Genomic DNA, 11,069 nt, shown 5'->3' with positions numbered 1-11,069 from the left:
GAGGCGGTGTCAGAATCAGAGAGCCAGGTTTCAGTAATGGCAAGAAGGTTAAGGGAGTTGGATACAAAGAGGTCGTGTATAGCAGTCAGTTTGTTGCGGACCGATCTAGCGTTCCAGAGGGCACATGAGAAAGGGGGAGAGGAGAGGGGGGAGATGGGGATGAGGTTAGCAAGACGGGCGGTGCGCGGGGGGGGAGGAGCGGGAGAGGTAAGTCGGGGGGAGAGGATGGGTATGGAGCGAGAGCGGGGAGGCATAGTGGGGAGAGAGGGGGCTGACAGAAGGGAGGAGGGAGGGCAGAAAAAAGGATGGAGGGAGGAGGAGGGAAGACTAAGAGCGAAAGGGATGAGGTCGCTCGAGAGGCCAAGTATACCAGAGCAGAAGATAAGGCAAGGATGGCTAGGAAGACAAAACAGAGAATAAGGCAATGAAGGCAAGGAGTAACAGAGCAGTGAGATAAGGAGTATATAGAGAAGTATAGGTAAGAGTAAAAATGGAGATAATAGCAATATGGAAAACAGGGAGACAGTCGCAAGGTGGAATACAATAGCAATGAGGAAGACAATGGCAAAATGGCAGACAGTGGCAAAATGGCAGACAATGACAAAATGGCAGAGAAAGGCAAAATGTCAGACAATGGCAAAATGGAAGACGATAAAAAGGTTAGGGTGAGGTAGGCATGGAACAACAGGGCAGCGAGAAAGAAGGAACAATGAAACAGGTCAGAGTAAAACAGGTGCAAAAATGACAGGTAAGGGAAAAGTCAGGAAAAAAGAAACAAAGCAAAATAAAGGCAGGTAAGGTAATATAAAACAAGGCAAAGAGATGGCAGGTAAAACAATAACAGGTAAAAAATAAACAGGTAAAGATTAAAAACCGGTAAAATAGAAACGGGTACCAACAAGACTGAGGTGCAGGCAAGGATGAAGATCCGGGGGGAATCAGGAGAGTCACGGTGGGGAAGTCAGTTAAGGACGAAGACAAGAGCCACGCTGAGACGGTGGGGCAGAGTCACAGGCCCGGTGAGACGGTTGTGGAGAGTAAGGCAGCGTTGAGAAGCTTCAGTTCGGCAGCAGGAGAGAGCATCAGGACCAGAGCAGTGCAGCGTGGAGGGCAGCAGCAAGGGCCGCTGGAGGCAGCCTCAGGAACTGCAGGAGCATGATCAGGGGCTGGAACTGGAGCAGCGGGCGTCCGGACCGGAGCAGACGGAGACAGCAGCGGGACCAGTGCAGATGGAGGAGAAACAGCAGCGCACTGTAGGTAAGGGATGGTGGTGTGGAGGACGGAGACCAGACGTGGCGGCGACCGAAGACAGCATCAGGAAGACGGAGCAGCACATGGAGCCGGAGTCAGCACTGCATGTGGAGATCAGCAGCGGTCGACATCAAGGTCCTCAGAGCAGCACAGCGGGAAACACAGGGAGAACTTCAGGGATATGGACTCTATCCAAACAAGGTCCCCACACTCCAGAATCCCAGTCAGAGACTCAGCGACCACTGGAGAAATCAGCGGGACTAGATGAGTGCAGCGTCTGTCCGGAGGAGCAGGAGGGCATCAGCAGGCGGAAGACTGGTGGCGGAGCAGCATGGGTCCACGGCGGGAGGCGGAAGCAGCAATCGTGGCGGTCCAGACAAAAGGCGAGGTATCCAGACGATCGGCTGCACTATGAGACTACCAGCGCTGTTTCAACCATGGTCGGTTGTAATGAACAGTGGTACCGACGTGGAGGCGGGAAGGCAGGAAGCGGGAAGCAGTAGTCATGGAGGTAGACGGCGGGCGATGTAACCGGCAGCGTGGAGCAAGGAGGTCCGGCATAAGGAGCAAGACAGGCAGGAGTATAGGCAGCATTCAGCAGCATAGGCAGTCCTCAGCAGGCATCTCCATGGTGGAATGCGGGGCCCAGAGGTTCACAAGCTGGGCCCCAACGGAGAGCCGGCAGGACACGTCTGTCCACTGCAAGATCCGGATGTGAATGTACATTTACATTTACGGATGTGAAAGTACATTTACAATACACAGTATCAAGAATCAGTACATTTGCAACAATATAAATTGATTGCTAATAATTTAAATATATTATTACAATAAGTTATTTATAAGTGATCCAGCCACAGTCACATATCTCACTGTGGCCCATATATTTATTGCCAATATCGCAGCAATAGAAAATCTGTTATTGCTGCAATTTATTATTAAAATATCATGGTAGCATCTTGGTGATACTCATCTGCTCAGAGATACTAGCTTGGAGCCGTGCGGCTTCACTTAACACATCACCGGGCCAGTCTCTGGGCATATGTGCAGTTGCATATTGTGTGGAGAAAAAAATAATAAAAATATATTATTTGAAAACCTTTACTTTTAGAAAATATTGTTTATCTAAATCTCCCAATATCTTCTGTTAATGCCATTCTGAAATCAGAATAGTGAAAGGAGGATTGCAGTAGTACATGCTTGATAGTCTTCTCAATGCTTTGCAGAGAAAGCCAACACATTTATTCACCAGCAGAGGCTGCCACCAGTGATAGTACTGCAGTCGACTTTAATAGATAAGGAGAAGCCATTTTGCCTGAGATAGGGCTTTGAAATGTTTAATAAATGGGCCCACGAGTGCTTCAAGGTAAATTGGTTAAAATGTGCTTATAAATGAACTTTCATAAAAAAATACATCACTAAGGTTCATAATGCATTCCTTAAAGGATATTATTATTATTATTATTATTAATTTTTATTTATAAGGCGCCACTAGGTGTCCGTGGCGCCATACAGGGACAAACGAAATAACAATACGAGGAGAGACGGCACAGAACAGTAAACAATAATCACAGTAACTCAGTGAGCTCAAGGCACAGCTAGAGGGGCGGGGGAAGGTCAGCCAACAACGGCACCAAGGAGGGAGGGCACGGATGAGAGGGAGACCCCCAGGGGAAGTGTAGGAAGCGAGAGGGGATGGGGGAAGGGGGTCCTCAAGGAGTAAGGCTAGGTAGCAGGCGAGCAGAGTTAAAAGTGGTGAAGACAGGAGGAGAGAAGACCCTACTCGAAGGAGCATACAATCTAAGGGGAGGGGATGACTGACAGAGAGACACAGGGGAGAGAGGGAGAGAAGGAGGAACAGAGGATAAGGTTAGGGGAAGGGGAATGAGGGGGAAGAGTCAGAAAAAAAGGTAGGAAGTTAAGTGGGAGACTGGAAAGCTTTAAGAAAAAGGTGGGTTTTTAGACACCTTTTGAAACTGGACAGATTAGGGGAAGTTCTGATGGAGCGGGGAAGCTGGTTCCTGTGGAGGGGGGCACCGCGGGAGAAGTCTTGGATACGCGCGTGTGAGGAAGTGATCAGGGGGGAAGAGAGGCGACGGTCATTGGCTGATCGGAAAGGGCGGGATGGAGCATGAATAGAGAGGAGATGTAGGGTGCTGTGGAGTTGGCGAGGGCCTTGTATGTAAGAGTGAGGAGCTTGAAGAGGATTCTGTAGGGTAAGGGGAGCCAGTGAAGGGATTGGTAGAGGGGGGAGACAGAAGAGGAGCGGCGAGAAAGAAAGATGAGCCTAACGGCAGCGTTAAGTACAGATCGAAGGGGAGCGAGGTGAGAGCGGGGGAGGCCAGTAAGGAGGAGGTTACAGTAGTCTATGCAGGAGATGATCAGAGAGTGAATAAGACATTTAGTGGCATCTTGGGAAAGGAAGGGCCGGATGCGTGCGATGTTACGCAGCTGGAAGCGGCAGGATTTAGCAAGAGAGAATGTGAGGGCCAAAGGAGAGAGAGGAGTCGAGGATGACACTGAGGCAGCGAAGTTGGGGGACAGGGGAGATAGAGGTGTTGTCGACAGTGATAGAGAGGTCAGAAGGGGGCGAGGGGGAATGAAGACTATGAGTTCAGTTTTGGCGAGGTTAAGTTTGAGGAATCGAGAGGACATCCAGAAGGAGATGGCAGAGAGGCAGGTGGACACCCTAGAGAGTAGGGAGGGAGAGAGATCAGGAGAGGAGAGGTAAAGTTGAGTGTCGTCAGTGTAGAGATGATAGTTGAGGCCGAAGGAGCTGATGAGTTTACCTAGGGAAGAGGTGTATAGAGAGAAGAGTAAGGGTCCCAAAACAGAGCCCTGAGGGACCCTGACTGGAACGGTGGACGGGGGGGAGAGAGACCCAGAGGAGGTGACAGAGAAGGAACGGTCAGCAAGGTAAGAGGTGAACCAGGACAGGACAGGACTGGGCCGGAGAGGCCAAAGGACTGGATGGTGTGGAGGAGAAGGGGGTGGTCGACGGTGTCGAAGGCTGCAGAGAGATCGAAGAGGATGAGAAGGGAGAAGTGGCCCCTGGCTTTAGCAGAGAGGAGATCATTGGTTACTTTAGCCAGGGCAGTTTCAGTGGAGTGTAGGGGACGGAAACCAGACTGGAGAGGACCGAGGAGGGAGTGTTCAGAAAGGTAGGAGGAGAGACGGCTGCAGACGAGCCTCTCGAGAATTTTGGAGGCAAAGGTAAGAAGAGAAATGGGCCGATAGGTTTTTTAAGAATGGGGGAAACAAGAGCATGTTTGAAGGAGGAGGGGAAGATGCCGGAGGAGAGGGAGAGATTAAAGTGATGAGTGAGGTGGGAACAGGTAGTGGGGGAAAGGGAGCGAAGAAAGTGGGAGGGGATGGGATCCAGGGAACAGGTAGAGGGGGGGAGGATGAAATGAGAGAGTGGACTTCCTCACCCGAGGTAGGGCAGAAGGAGTGGAGGGGAAGGTGGCTAGGGGGGGAGGCCGGAAGAGTGGGGGGGTGGACGAGAGAGTGGAGGAGGAGATTTCAAGTCGGATGGCCTCAATTTTAGAGGAGAAAAAGGAGGCGAAGTCGGAGGCAGTCAGGGAGGAGGGGGCGGGGCCAGGAGAGTGTTGAAGGGAGCGAAGAGGCGGCGGGGGTTAGAGGATTGGGAGAGGATAAGGGACTTGAAGAAAGATTGTTTAGCGAGTGAGAGGGCAGAACTGTAGGATGAGAGGATGAATTTGAAGTGGAGGAAGTCAGCCAGGGAGCAGGATTTTCTCCAGTGGCGTTCAGCAGTACGGGAGCATTTAAAGGATAGGGATTAGATTTGATGTCTTGCACTTCTGGCCAGCCAGAAAATTCAAGTCTTTTGTGAGGAGGAAAAGGCTGTGCACCTAACTTTAAAACTGAGCCACTCTGAATCCTGAAGGCACCTTCTCCATCCCTGACAGTTCACTTAAATAACCCCATTCCGCAAAATAAATAATAAAAATTAAATCAAATTTTTACCCTTCAGTGCATAAGCAGCAATCTGTGCTTACCAAGAAATGCCCACAATTTCCCAAACACTTCCGATCTAATGGTGCAATTTTTTACTCAAATGCAGATGCCTGACTTCTGCATGTGCACAAATTTAGATGTACCAAGTCAAAAAGAGCATTATAATTGCACTTTTGAACATTTGTAAATTAGACTTTCTTTCGTTGTATAGTAATGGTGTAATATGAGAAATAATGTTACTCTTACTGTAAATGGATATTAGAAGTCACCTCGGAGACCCATAACCTGTTTACATACAAGCTAACATTCTGTCCTTATTTTTGGTAGTAACAAGAAGTGGGGCAACTGAAAAAGAATGTGGCATCATCCAAAATAAGCATGGTTTAGGGGGGGGGGTGGTTGGGTGTGCAGCCTAATTCATTCCAATTCACCTGTCACACACCGGTCCTTCGGTTTCTACAACCGAGGACTAACACACTTACCTGACATCCGCGCTCCGGCCGCCAGCGTCTTCCTCTCGGGTCTGTGCATGTGCAGACTCTATCTTCTTATGCCCTCTGTCTATCTTCCATTGGATACTCAATTTTGTCTCCAAACTTTAAAACACACTTCCCCCTGCAGCTCAGTGCCTGTTTATCAAGTTACCTGCTTGGTATTAGACGTGGCTCCGTTTCTTCCGTTGTATATCTGTTGCCTGCTGAGCTTGCGCTCCACCACTCCTGCTGTACCTGTTGTTTGCAGAGCTGAAGCTCCACCACTCATGCTGTACCTGTGGTCTGCAGAGCTGACACTTCATCGTGTACTTCACCACTTCCTGTGGTAACTACTTGTCCGCAGAGCTGACACGCCATCACTCCTGGTGTAATCTGTTATTTGCAGAGCTGACACTTCATCGTGTACTTTGCCACTATCCCTGTGGTAACCAATTGTCCGCAGAGCTGACACTCCATCACTCCTATATCCTGTTGTCTGCAGAGCCGACACTTCATCGTGTACATCGGCTTTTTCCCTGTGGTAACCACGTGTCCGCAGAGCTGAAGCTCCATCACTCCTTCTGTAACCTTTTGTCTGCAGATCTTCTCCTATCCTAATACTTCCAGTGAGGGCCAGGACCTGCGGGCGGACGCAGCTAAGACCAAACCAGCCTGTGGCAGTCCCTGGTGAATACCGTCCGTCCGTTAGACTCCGCGTCTTGCTGGGAGTAGTGCTAAATTAGGCAGGTCTGGGATCCGACCCCTCTGAACCGTGACAATATAAACAGGCCATGACAGATTCCACCGGGGAAACATCCGCTAAAGACATGCTTCAGCATCTACTCAACAGAGTGGACCAACAAGATGGCGTTCAACGTCAACTCCTAAAATGTTTCCTAACACTATCCTCCAGGATTGATTCTCCCCAGGTAGCCGCTTTCGCAGCTTATCCTGCCATTCCAGCTACTGACCCTCCTGTACTCGAGGTACCAGCTACCTCCGCTTTTACTTTGCAGATTCCTCCTCCCTCTAAGTTTGACGGGGACCCCAAGGCTTGAGGGGCTTTCTCAACCAATGTTCGATTCAATTCGAGTTGCAACCACAGAATTTTCCCACCCAAAGGGCCAAGGTACCCTAATTAACTGCTTTGTTTTCGGGTCAGGCCCTGGCGTGGGCTTCTCCCCTTTGGGAGCGCGACGATCCGCTCCTCTCTGACAGCACCACTTTTATTGCAGCTTTTCGGAAAATCTTTGACAAGCCCGGCCGGATTACATCCGCTGCATCCAGCATCCTCAGGCTCCGCCAGGGCGCTCGATCAATGGCTCAGTATGCCATCAACTTCCGCACCCTATCATCAGAGTTGCATTGGAACAACAATGCCTTAGTGGCTACATTCTGGCAAGGACTCTCTGACAAAATCAAAGATGCTTTGGCCTCCCAGGAACTGCCCACTACATTGGATTCCCTTATCTCTTTATGCAATCGTGTGGACCTTCATTTCCGCTAAAGGGCAGCTGCGAGGGGCAACTCCCGCTGTCCTATGATTAAGCTAGCACCACGGTTTCATCCCCCTACTTCTGAGGATAAGCCTATGCAACTTGGACTATCCTGCCTGACTCCAGAGGAACGCGACCGGAGATTAAAAACAAGCTGTGCATCTACTGTGCCGACCCTGGCCATATGCTCAACACCTGCCCCAAGAGGTCGGGAAACGCCAGGCCCTAATTTGCCCCGGAGAGGTCAGACTGGGTAACTTCAAAGCCTCTCCTCTCAAAATTCCCAAAGTTTGTTCCTTCCCCATTACACTGTTCGGTCCTTCGGGCCCTATCCATTCCTTGGCCTTATTAGACTCAGGGGCAGCCAGGAATTTTATCTCTTTCTCTCTAATATCACAGTGATCCCTGCCCGTACTACCTTTGGAATCTAATATAATGAGATAAGATAGCGCAAAACTCAAATCGATATAAAAATTTATTACAAATACATGTGTATCAACAATAAAAATGAGCAAATTGCTTCAATATACACTCTGGTTAAATGAATCAAATGTCGAAGGAGATTTGACAGTTATGAGACTAGGTCATTGGCATAGTATCGTTACAGATGTCATTGTGAAAATATGTCACTGAAACAATATCACTTAATACTTGTAAGGTGTGTCACACAAAGCATGTAGCCTGGTTCAGAAAGACCTCAGAAACTAATACATATCATCAGCATCATAGGAATTGGCTTCCATAAAGATTATTATTGTAATTAACGCTATACTATATAAGGTTATTCTTCATATGAATGCATCAAATATCCAGTTATCAGCATGCAGTGAACAGTGAAGGTAAACGAATAATGGCAATTAGCAAAAGTGCTTAAATGGTCTCCAATTAAGACACCAATTGAGATGTAGATTCAGGGAAACCACAGAGGGCTTCCGTTGAGTGTCAGTATCGTTAGGTTGACTTCCAGACTGATCTGAGCATCCACTTCGATATAGTCAATCTCCTCAGAATGTCACATGACAATTAGTGAGTCCGAGTTGATTAAAAAAAATAGCATGCTGAAAAAGGAGCGTATAATATCAATTAATGAACGGGTTCAGCAGCCTGTATTCCCCGCTCTAGAGGCTCGTGGAGATGATGTTGTAACAAACAATACTAAGTTGTATAAATGAAGGCATAGACATCAAACCTGCACGTCGGGCTCAATGTCCTCCACCCACGGCTTTAGCCGTATCAACGTCCGTTCGAGTGGATCGCAGAGAGCGATGTATATACGTCGGGCTCAGTATCCTCCACCTAAGGATTTAGCCATATCAGCAGCCGTTTCGAGTAGATCGCGGAGAGCAATGTATAATCAACAGGTAGAATAAACTTGATCCAACCCCGGGGTATGGATGAGAAGGTGCCACGTCTCCAAGTCTCCAGTAAGTAAAATGAAATCCGACTGACGCATTTCTCGGCACTAGCTTGCCGTTTCCTCAGAGGCAATGATAAGACAGCCACAAACAGGAGGGTTGTCATATACCCATCACGTTTGATCACGTGACAAGAACTATCCAATGTAAGACAAAGTATTCATGTGACTCTAATTTAACCAATATAGTCCTGCATTCATTTGTACAAGGGGAATGGCATGAATGAAAATAAAACATTACTAAGTAATAAATTGCAACATAGCATAATTATTGAGATTCAAATAATGCCAAGCTTTAAAAATTTAGGACTGTGTTCTTAATTAGCCCACATCATGAAAACAATATGTTTTTGCATATCTCAAAACCTGATATATCTAGATATGTATAATAACATGTGTTGGCATTAACATATGCCTAATTTAAAAAAAAAATATATATATAGAGCAGTGTCAACACAATACATAAACTTGAGCACACTAAAAGCATATATATAACATAGAGCTATTGGATAGCATGTTCATAAGATGTTATAAATATATATTGTAGACAACCCTCACTGGTGATTATAATAACCAGACTCAAGTGTAGATAACGTTACAAGCGTTACTACTGTAATAATATGTGTATAAATATATAAAAAAGGGTTTTAACATTCTAGAAAAAATTGGAGCCATTGTATAAAACTAACGTCTGTAAAGAAAGACTAAAAATAAAAATTGGCCTGTTAAACAACATTCTCGTGGTTTCAACATATAACCAAAAATACCTCAACTCTGACTCTATTTCTGAGATTGAATTATTTAATATTAATACTTCTACATCTGTGCATAAGTTTAAAAATCCATCTGACTTCTATCCCCTGCAACATAGGGGTCCTTATATTGAGAGTTTTTTCAAAAGCACCATGGAAGACTTTCAAAATATCTGTGAATCAGCTTCACATAAATCGTTCAGGGATAACCTGACCACTCAAGAACGGCTAGCTATCAAAAACTTGATGGAAGACAACACCATAATAGTTAAACCGGCAGATAAGGGTGGTGGTACGGTGATACAAGATGTTGCTGATTATCATATGGAAGCAATGAGGCAGTTGAGCAACGATCGTTTCTATGTTCAATTGTCTTATGATCCTACCTTGTTATTCCAGGAGAAACTTCATAATATATTGGATCAAGCATTAACTTCTGGTATTATTACAAAGGAAACATATTGGTTTCTATTCTCAAAACATCCCATTATACCAACATACTATCATTTACCAAAAATCCATAAATCGCTTGTGTCCCCACCGGGGAGATGAATTGTGGGTTCGCTTACTAGTAATTTGTCATTCTTTGTAGATACTCACCTTCAACCATTTGTAATAGCACTAAAATCTCATATTAAGGATACCACCACTTTTCTGCGACTGATTCGTAACATTAATTAGAAACCCTCTTTTTATCTCATCACCTGTGACGTTGAAGCCCTCTATTCTAATATACCCCCCGATTTGGGCCTTGAGTCTGTGAAACATTTTTTAAATAAACAAGAGAGTTTTGACTGCAGGTTGTCTGAGTTCCTTTTGCGCTCCATTGAATTTATTTTGAATAATAATTATTTTTTATTCGATTCAAAGTATTATTTACAGATAAGAGGGACGGCCATGGGGACCTGGTTCGCCCCGAGTTATGCAAATCTCTATATGGGGCTTTTGGAGGAATGATACATATGGGATTCTGCCTTCGGGGCGAACCTGGTCCTCTATGGCCGTTATATAGATGACCTCTTTTTCATTTGGGATGGGGACCTCCCCACCATGCATTTATTTTTTGATCATCTCAACTCCAACCCTTTTGGGCTTCGCTTTACTACATGCTTTCACCCCACAACGATTAATTTTTTAGATATTACAGTTAAGATTGTTGATAATCAAATAACAACTACCAATTATTCCAAAGATGTAGACACTTTTAGTTTTCTCCATTATAAGAGTAACCATTACAAACCCTGGAGAGAGAATATTCCCAGGGGACAGTTTTTGCGCATAAAAAGAAACTGCTCACAGCCTGAGGAGTTTGTAACCCATTCCAAGAAACTCTATACAGCATTCCAGGAACAGGGTTATCCCGATTCCATCTTGGACAATGCACTTTCGGATGTTGATAAAATCAATAGATCTGAATTACTGGATCAATCAAATAAGAATAACACAAGCAACAAGACTCTAGAACTTTTTCATTTGTTACACAGTATAACTGTGCAGCACGTGACATTAAAAGAGTCATCAATAAAAATGCATCTCTGTTAAGACTGGATGACTTTATAAGTAATGACATCAAGACCAAGAATATGGTGGTTTTTAAAAGATCTAGAAACCTTAAAGAAACATTAGCACCGAGTCTATTTAAACATTTTGATAAAACCAATTGTATTCCAAAGTCCATTGAACCGGCTACTAGATGGCTTAGTAG

This window comes from Mixophyes fleayi, chromosome 3 (genome assembly GCF_038048845.1).
Source record: "Mixophyes fleayi isolate aMixFle1 chromosome 3, aMixFle1.hap1, whole genome shotgun sequence".
NCBI lineage: Eukaryota > Metazoa > Chordata > Amphibia > Anura > Limnodynastidae > Mixophyes > Mixophyes fleayi.
Note: the sequence above shows the minus strand (reverse complement) of the source record.